The following is a 9962-nucleotide window of genomic DNA, read 5'->3' on the forward strand; positions in this document are numbered from 1 at the left end:
ATTAATTAACCAGGTAATTCTGCAACCTGGGAAAAGTCTCCTTCAAGATGTAGTGGTTATCTTTTGCCTATGCCTCTATTGCTATGTAGCTTTTAAGTGGATTAATTTTAGAAAGCTCAGCTCACAGGTTCCTTTTCCCTTACTGACAGTCCTGTAAACTTGACTTTCGATCTGTAATAGATGTCACCATTTCAAAGAACTGTAATCCTGTGTTTGGTACACTCCTCCTGCCCCCAGGACACTATCTGTGTGAGAGAGAGGGGAAGCCAGGGACCCAGAAATGGGCTGCAGGGAGGTGAGCTAGAATGGCAATAAATGGTACAAGGAAGGGCATTGTTTCTATGATGGCCCTCAGCTTTCCTGCTGCTCTCTTCCCAGGTTTGGTTTCTAAGTATCTGGGCTTTGAAGGATGGGGGTGGAGGGATTGGAAGAAGACTTTTAGGAGGAACCAGTTCCACGAGCAGATATTGTTGCTCTAACTGTGCCTAAGGAGAAATTTCTGGCCTTGAATCATGATCCCAAACAGGAAGTGCTTCTGAGTTCCTCCAAACAAGGTATGTGGATGAGGGGGTGGAGTTTAGCACACAAATACCCAGCTGCCAGCCTTTCATGTTTACCAGGGATCAAGAATAGGTCATTTAAGGTCAAAGATATATCCTTTCTTGTCACTCTAAGGAACAAATAGTGTTGTCTTACACTCTAGGTGAAAATGCTGACTTGAACTCCAGAGATATATTTGCTTCAGAGTTTTTCTTTTAATGCCACTAAAGCACACTCTATACCTGTTATGGGTTTCAAAGAATTACATGAATGAAGTGGCTTAAACTTAACTTGTGTTCATGTTTCATCAGTTTGCTAGAGGAAAGTTTAAAGCCAAAGCACTGGGGAATTGTGTGGGCAGGAGAGGGAAAAACAACTTGTTTCCCACCCCCCCAGGTGCAACTAATATTTGAGTATACATTAGTGTTTGAGTAGAATTGTAGAAAAACAAAAAACAGGGTTGAAAGGTGTTTAAGAGGTCATGTCCAACTGTCTTCCTGAGGATGCGTGAATCACCAGACCACTCGGATTCATTCTCTCTGAACTACTTCATCTTTTTTTTTTTCAGGTTTTGGCTACTTCAGGAAAGCATAGTTGTTGGCTGATAGAGAAATTACCGCAGCATTATACAATAAGTGCTGTTTCTGCTCTCTTGTCACGAAAGTATGAACAATATCTAGTATGTAATAGACTGCACTGTAAGAAAACTCTGTTCTTAGCCGACTAAGGAAATTCCGAAAACAAGGCCTCTACCTGTGATTTTTGAACTGAGAACCATCAGGTCAGTTTCTTGCATATCTAGGAATAGCAATAATGTTGCCCTGGGGAATAGACTTGGAAACACAGTAAAACACTTTCTGTACATTATCATTTCCATTAATTTGAGCAAGTGTTGATCAGTATAAATTATTTATGTGAGCACTGGGAGCTGCCTCCCTATGTACAAGGCAATCTGTTAAAGATTTGCTATCATGCTAGTGAATGAGGTGGGGGAATGGAGTAATACATTTTATGAGTCATAAAGTTTTAGGAGCATTAGTCCTCATGTTTGCATTTGGAAATGAACTCTCTGAGAAATGTACTGTAAAACAAAAACAAAACAGGACATAGAAAACCAGATTCACTAATGGCATAAACCAAAATAATGGATAAAAAGGAACCCCTGGTAATATGGCAAATATGATGATCACATGGAGATAAACCACGATCCTTTAAGGTAGAGGGGGATCTGAACTCTGGAAGGATTGGCTGGCCCATGTTATAATTTGATTTCTAACAGAATGTGTCTCTTTGCCGTAGCTTTTCAGAAGGGGCATGCGAAAGTCAGTAGAGAAGAGGAAGAACATAGTTAATGTGGTTTTGCTACACTTATTAGAGTCATTGCATTTTTCTATAGTGGCTACAGGTCTACAGGCAAGGTCTAGCTTCCAGGGATAACCAGGTAGTTACCTTATAACAAATAAGTGATGGTAGGAACAATTTTTAGTCTAACTGCTTCACAGACACTATTGTATTTAATGTTTGTGGTAAACTTGTGCACTATCATTAACTCCATTCTACAATTGGAGAAACTGAGGCACAGTAGAGGTAAGTGCCATGCTCAAGATCACACAGCTAGCATGTAGAAGAGTCAAGAATCAAACCCAGGCAATACAGTTCTAGGCATTTTACTCTAAATCATTGTGCTAAACAATTCTGAAATATTTTGTTTTGTATTTTACAAAGTCATCTGAAATTCACCCGCATTGGATTTCTCAGGGTGCTTCCTAAAATGCAATTTCCCAGCCCAGTGTATCAGATATCAGAATATCTGGAAGCTGGACATAGTCGGAAGATTAACAACTCTCTTTTGTACACTAAAGTTTGAGAATCAGTGTTCTAGGGAATGTGGGAGCAAGATAGAAATTCCTTTTGGTTTTCATGCCCAAAAAGGATACGTTGCAAAACTGGATTTTATATGTAAGTTTATGTCATCTGCAAGTAGAGATAGTTTCCCTTTCTTTCCAATCTAAATGCCTTTTATTTCTTTTTCTTGCATAAATGCCCTGGCCAGACTATCCAGTACATTGTAGAAATGATGAGAGTGAACATCCTTGTCTTGTTCCTGGCTCTCCAGATTTTGAAGGGGAAAAATTAAATGGATTTTTCTTAATATATTGAGAATTCACTGTTGAAGATCATAGTTTGGTGTCTGCCATTTCTAACCTGGATTCCATCAGAAGCTGCCTACACACCAGAAATACCAAATATCCTTCTAATTCATTCACAGACTGGAAATGTGGTCTTCCCAACAGGACACTCGGCAGAAAAGCCAGGCATACATAGATTCTTATAGACCACTAATGAATATGAATGAAAGTCATCAGCTCTTGCCCTCCAAACTCAGGGTAAGGACTAGGTATGCAAATAATCTCTCCCAGTGGAGATTTGTTGAAGTTAAATGATGAACATTTTCAAATTACACATGTCTAAGTCCCATAGAACTGGTGTTAAGCCAGCACATCTGGGGGCTATGCATTTTTAAAAGTCCTGGGCATTATAATTCACTCTCTAGTTGATACAGTTTGTATATCTGTACCATCCAAATCTCAAATTGAAATGTAATCACCAGCATTGGAGGTGGGGCCTGGTGGAAGGTGATCGGATCATATGGCAGATTTCTCATGAATGGTTTAGCTAGCAACATCCCCTTGTATTGTCCTCATGATAGTGAGTGAATTCTCACAAGATCTGGTTGTTTAAAAGTGTGTGGCACCTTGCTTTCTCCCTTTCTTGCTCCTGCTTTCGCCATGCAATGTGTCTCCTCCCTCTTTGTCCTCTGCCATGATGGGAAGCTTCCTGAGGCCTCCCCAGAAACAGATGTCACTATTCTTCCTGTACAGCCTGCCAAACCATGAGCCAATTAAACTTCTTTTCTTATAAATTACCCAGTTTTAGGTATTTCTCTGTAGCAATGCAAGGACAATGGCCTAACACACTAGTTAAGAAACACTGCAGTGTAGAAGCCAAGCTTTAGAGAAAATCTAATGTTTCCTGAATCCTGTCAAGGTTCCCCACAAACTCATACAGATGAAGAAATAAAAGGCCATGGCTGCCTAAATTCCCCCCAAATTAAATGGTGTCAATCAACCGTCAATAATGTTCATGGAATCTGTGAGTCAGGAATTCAAAATTTGGAGTGAGTCAGCACCATGACGTCTGGAACTTCAGCTGGAAAACTTGAAGCCTGGGCTGAGATTATCTGAAGGCCCACTCTTTAATAGCTAGTGGTTGATGCTGGTTGTTGGCTGAGACCTTAGCTAGGACTGTTGGTCAAAACACCTATATGTGGCCTCTCCATGGGTCTTGAGCTTCCTCACATCATGGCATCTGTGTTCCAAAAGCAAGAATCCCAACAAGGCAGAAGCAATATCATCCTATCTGATCTATCCTTAAAAATCATGCAGCATCACTTTTGTTGTATTTTGTTCATTAGAAGCAAGTCACTAATGTGGGCCATACTCAAAGAAGGAGAATTAGACTGCCTCATTTATGGAGAAAGTATCAAAGAATTTATAGACACATTTAAAAATCATCACAGGTGCTGTGCAAAGAAAACAATATGATAATAACATCCAAAGTTTATGGAGTATTTATGTGTCAGACATCCTCCTAAACACTTGCCGTAAGTTACCCTAGTCCTCCCACACTCTATAAGACAGGTGATATGATAATCTATGTTATAGATAAGGAATGTTTAATTGTATAACTTGCTATCTCAGAGCATATTCTAAAGCACAACTTGCTAGAAAGTAACGGTCATGTGATTAAAACCCAGTCATTTGGGCTTTAGAAATATTTTCTTACTACTGTATGCTATACTAGAACTGAAGAGATGTGAAAGTACTAATTTGGGGAGAGATCTGTTATGCATGACGTAGTTTCCGTAGTCAAAGCCCCATTCTGAGGAAAGATGACACTCAACTTTACATCTCTTGGTCCTATTCTGTTTGACCGGGATAGACACCTCCTTGAAAAAGTTATCATCTATAATAACTCTGAGATCTGTTGGGACAGCTCTGTAGCACTACTGTGGAGTTGCTGCATGAATCCATCAGATCCTCCCTCCAGGAACTTGAATGTAAATCTATTAAAGGGGAGTCAACCCTTGGAAGATGAACGTTAAGGTGAAGACACACAGAAAATAAGCCAGAAAGCATCCACAGAAAGCAGACACCCTGGCAAGCAGGAATTAAGAAGCAGAGAAAAGGAAAGTAGAGAGATGCGAATGCATATGAACAATAGCAATAAAACCAAGGCAGAGAGTAGCTAGTCCTTTGCTTCAGCAAAGGACTGAAGCAGGCAGACAGATACCTATATTTAAGGAATATGGGCCAGAGCAAAAGAAGTAGATTGGGTATAAATTCACCTTATGTGACTGCAGTGTTTAGTGCTTTGTGAGGTTTGGTCAAGTTACCGCTGACATCTGCTACTGCTGTGTATTCTTAAAATCACTCCTTATTATCTGAGGTAATCATGAGCTTCTCTTTCATTTCTTATGACTTAAAATACCCTCACCCACCGACTGTGCTATTAATGAGTTGTGTGGTGCAGGATAGGTCACTTCCCTTGTCTACCTTGGTTTTCTTGGTGACAAGATTAGGGTTGGACCAGGTGATGTCTAAGTTCACTTCCAGCTCCAATGCATATTATTGTGAACTTAACACAGTTCTATTGCAAAATCATAAAAATGTCCCCACTTTCTTTATCTCCAGCCCCTTCTCCAGCCACAGAGTGCTTTAAACTTGAGAATTGTCTCATAAGGAATCCAAACGCGGTGCCAATGTGCAAATTAGCTGTGCAGCATCCCAGCAGCACCCCAAGCAGGCTTGCCCAGGCTCATGCAATGCTTTCCCTCGAGTTAGCAGGGGAGGGTGTGCTCCCATCTTTTCTCCTTTCTCAAGAGACTTTTTTTTCTTCCCCCCAGGCTAGAAAGTGATGAAAATGAGCTACGGGAAGTTGCAAACATGTTGATGGGAATTGAGGTAAAATGCAGAAATGTTGATGGGTTTGGTGTGGTCAGAGGTGACTATACCACTGTGCAGGAAGGAAATCTGGAAGGGAAGATTTTTACAGGTTCTACTTAAAATTTCATTTCTGGCGGGGCATGATGGCTCATGCCTGTCTATAATCCTAGCATTTTGGCAGACCAAGGCAGGCAGATCACTTGAGGTCAGGAGTTTGAAACCAGTCTGGCCAACATGGTGAAACCCCGTCTCTACTAAAATACAAACATTATCCAGGACTGGTGGCATTCCTGTGGTCCTAGCTGCTTGGGAGGCTGAGGCGGGAGAATTGCTTGAACCTGGGAGGCAGAGGTTGCAGTGAGCTGAGATTGTGCTACTGCACTCCAGCCTGGGCAACAGAGTGAGACCCTGTTTCAGCAATAATAATAATAATAATAATAATAATAAACTTCCTCCCAAGAAGGGTTTATAAGAGAATAGTCCAGCATTTGCATTTGCAAGACAGGAATAAAAAGACAAGGGCCCACAGGACTCTTGTGTTATTCTGCCCTCTCACACACTTTCATCTGCTCCTTCCCTATATGAGTTTGGGTTTAAAGGAAACCATAGGCAGAGCTCCAGGCAGAACATTTGGAGACCTGGAAATGGTCTTGGCTGTGAGACCAGCTTATTGTGTGACTATAGGCAAAAACTTGTTGGGGTTTTCAGTTTTTCCACTTGTGTATAAAGATGATACTGTCTGTTTCTTCTTATGTCAATAGGATTCTATGCCAGTTAATGAGACATTGGGCTCTGTTGTCCTCTGCTTCTCAGTCAATCCCTTGCATTAAGCCAAATGTTCAGAGAAGGATGCAGGTTAACTGTTTCAGGCCTTCAGGGAATTGCTTTAGGTATCAAGAGTGCATTGAACTAAATAGCATTCTTGCATGGTAGGCTCAGTGCAGTACCACAATGCACTGAATGGTATGAATAGTACACTAAAGGCTTGAGAGTTAATGGGCCTGCCTCTGGGAGGGCTGATTGGATGCCAAGACATGACATAAGATACAAGAAGGAGAGGGCTAAAAAATCTTTACATGGGGGAAAAATTTAGTGATCCATTAGTAACAACTGTACTGTACTTTCTTTCTTCTTACCCTGCCCCTTTCCCAATCTCTCTCTCTCTCTCTCTCACCCACACACACACACACACACACACACACACACACGCACACACACGCACGCACCCCTTGATATCATGTTTCTGACCAGACTAGGAAAACTAAACTGAGCTGAGTGGCTGAAAATGTGCCTTGAGTTCTTGGGAAAAAAAATGCACATTACCCTGGACTGCCCCTTTGTAATGATTGGATGGGGGATTTTTTCCCCCTCCTTTTTTTCTCCTTCTATTCACAGAAGCACCATTACTAACCTGAGAGTTATGGTTGATTTAATTCAAACCTGAGATCCAAGGAATAAATACCCCTCTGTGAGTCTACTAAGAAACTTCGAGTAACGTGTAATAAAACTCTCCTGATTCCTCATTAACCAGAATATAATGTCAAAATTTCTAAGCTTGAAATTCAAGGAAATTCCCTGTCTGATTTTAACCTAAGTTTTCTACCATTAGAATGAAGCTTCTTAGGAGCAATGACTGCTCATATTGTTCATTATGGCATTTTGTGTCTGTCATTTTGACCCTGAGGAGGCTGTGAGCCCAAGGGCAGTCTGATGCCCTGGTGTATTTGAGAATTTTTCTGTTAATATGCCAGAACAGCTGCAGCCTCTTTCTCTATGTCCCTTGAGGTGTTTTTTTTTTTTTTTTTTCTGTGTCCTCATTCTTTGTGCTCACTCTTCTATTATCCCCACCCCCTAAATTGGCTGAATGATGATTGTTTGTTTTTTGGGGGGGCTCATGTTCATGGAATTCACTGATCTTACCGTGTTCCCCTAACATCCTGAAGCAGCTGGATTGACAGAACAGTGGAATGGCCTTTTGAAGTCATAATTACAATGCCAACTAGGTGACAATACTTTGCAGGGCTGGGCGAAGTTCTCCAGAAGGCCATGTATGCTCTGAATTAGCATCTAATATGTGGTACTGTTTTTCCCATAGCCAGGATTCACAGGTCCAGGAATCAAGGCGTGGAAATGGAAGTGGCACCACTCAACATCACTCAAAGTGACCCACTAGCAAAATTTTTGCTACCTGTTCGCACAACATTACGTTCTGCTGGCCTAGGGGTCTTAGTTCCAGAGGGAGGAACGCTACCACCAGGACACATAACACAATGCTGTTAAACTGGAAGTTAAGATTGCCACCTGGCCACTTTGGGCTCCCCCTACTTTTATGTCAACTGGCTAAGAAGGGGGTTTCAGTGCTGGCTGGGGTGATTGACCCTTACTATCAGGATGAAATCAGTCTACTACTCCACAATAGAGGTAAGTAAGAGTATACATGGAATACAGGTGATCCATTAGGGCATCTGTTAGCATTACCATGCCCTGCGATTAAGGTCCATGAGAAACTATAACAGCCCAATCCAGGCAGAACTACAAATGACCCAGACCCCCTCAGTAATGAAGGCTCAGGCTACTCCACCAGGAAAAAAGTCACTACCTGCTGAGGTGCTTGCTGAAGACTAAGGGAATCCAGAATGGGTAGTAGAAGAAGGTAGTCATCAATACCAGCTACCACTACATGACCAGCTGCAGAAATGAGGACTGTAACTGTCATGAGTATTTCCTCCTTCATTTGTTAAAAACATGTTTGTGCATGTAAACACTTATACTAAGAAAATGTCTTCATTTTATTTCCTTTTCCTTTATCATGTGACATAAGACTTATTGACTTCATGTCAGGATTCAAGTATTGTCAACTTTCTGTAATAGTACTTTGGGTTGGGGATTGGTACGTTTCTGGTTGTATGAAGGATAGTTGTATTATGTTAGGTGTAATTATGAGCTCGCTCATTATTGTCTTTATTTGAAGATTATATATGATTTCAGGATATGTGTATGGGTTCAAGTTGAAGAGAAGTGGACTTGGGATGGTTAATACTAAGTGTCAACTTGATTGGATTGAAAGATACAAAGTATTGATACTGGGTGTGTCTGTGAGGGTGTTGCCAAGAAAGATTAACATTTGAGTCAGTGGGCTGTGGAAGGCAGATCCACCCTTAATCTGGTGGGCACAATCTAATCAGCTGCCAGTGAATATATGGCAGGCAGAAAAATGTGAAAAGGAGAGACTGGCCTAGTCTCCCAGCCTACATCTTTCTCCCATGCTGGATGCTTCCTGCCCTCAAACATTGAACTCCAAGTTCTTCAGTTTGAGGACTCGTAGTGGCTCTCCTTACTCCTCAGCTTGCAGACAGCCTATTGTGGGACCTTGTGATCATGTACATTAACACTTAATAAACTCCCCTTTAAATATATGTATCTTTATTTGTATCCTATTAGTTCTGTCTCTCTAAGAGAACCCTAATAGAGTTAACCATTTTTATTATTTAGCAAAATAAAAAATTGATATTCTTTGTTTTGTCTTTCCTTCCCATTCTTCCTTTCCCGAAAAACCATTGGTCCATGAGATTCAAAATATTCAGATCTATTCAACTAAATTTTATGGTTTCTGAGAGCATGACCCATGCTTTAATGTTTCTTTTAAGCTTATAATATTATTTAAACAGCTGCTCAAGAGTTCTGATAAAGTACTTGTTTCATTTTACAGTCCGTTTCTTCTAAGCCTGTTGATATACCTGCATGGCTAAATGCAATATGCCTCTACGGTGACATGAACAACATATTTATGCATATATATTACTTAATACCATTTGGCAAGTGTTAATTAAATAGCAACTCTCTCAATATTTAAAATTTCCATTGTAAATTGTTTTTTCAAGATATTTTATTTAACAAATGATCAAGAGTAATGGTATAAGAATAGCAACAAAAATGCAAACTGGGGAAAAATTCCCCTGAGGCTCAGACAATCTGCTGTCTTTTGGTATAATTCACTTAGGTATAAGAAGATCTTAGGAAAATGCATGATACAGAATAGACAACAAACACTCAGCAAATACTCTGGTTGAGTTTAATTAGCAGTGATCTTCATGATACTAAAGCAATAGTTTTTTACACATCTCTATCCCTGACAATTAGCCATGGTGAAGGCGACAGTAACTGTCTAAAAAGTAAGCACTGTGGCTTCAAGGCAACACAGCAAAAGCTAAGAAAGGTGTTTTCATCACCATTTAGGCTGCCCTAGATAAAAGTATGGGAGTGTGGAAGTGGAAAGGGAGAAATAAAGGAATCAGATTTGTAAGCATAGAAAAGCACCTTAGGAGAGAAGGAGGATATTTCCTTCTCCTTTTTCACTTGTATAATCCTCAGTTTTTTGCTTTTTGTTTGTTTGTTTGTTTCTTTTTTTTTTTTTTT

Source organism: Cebus imitator, unplaced genomic scaffold (assembly GCF_001604975.1).
Source record: "Cebus imitator isolate Cc_AM_T3 unplaced genomic scaffold, Cebus_imitator-1.0 Scaffold355, whole genome shotgun sequence".
Classification (NCBI taxonomy): domain Eukaryota; kingdom Metazoa; phylum Chordata; class Mammalia; order Primates; family Cebidae; genus Cebus; species Cebus imitator.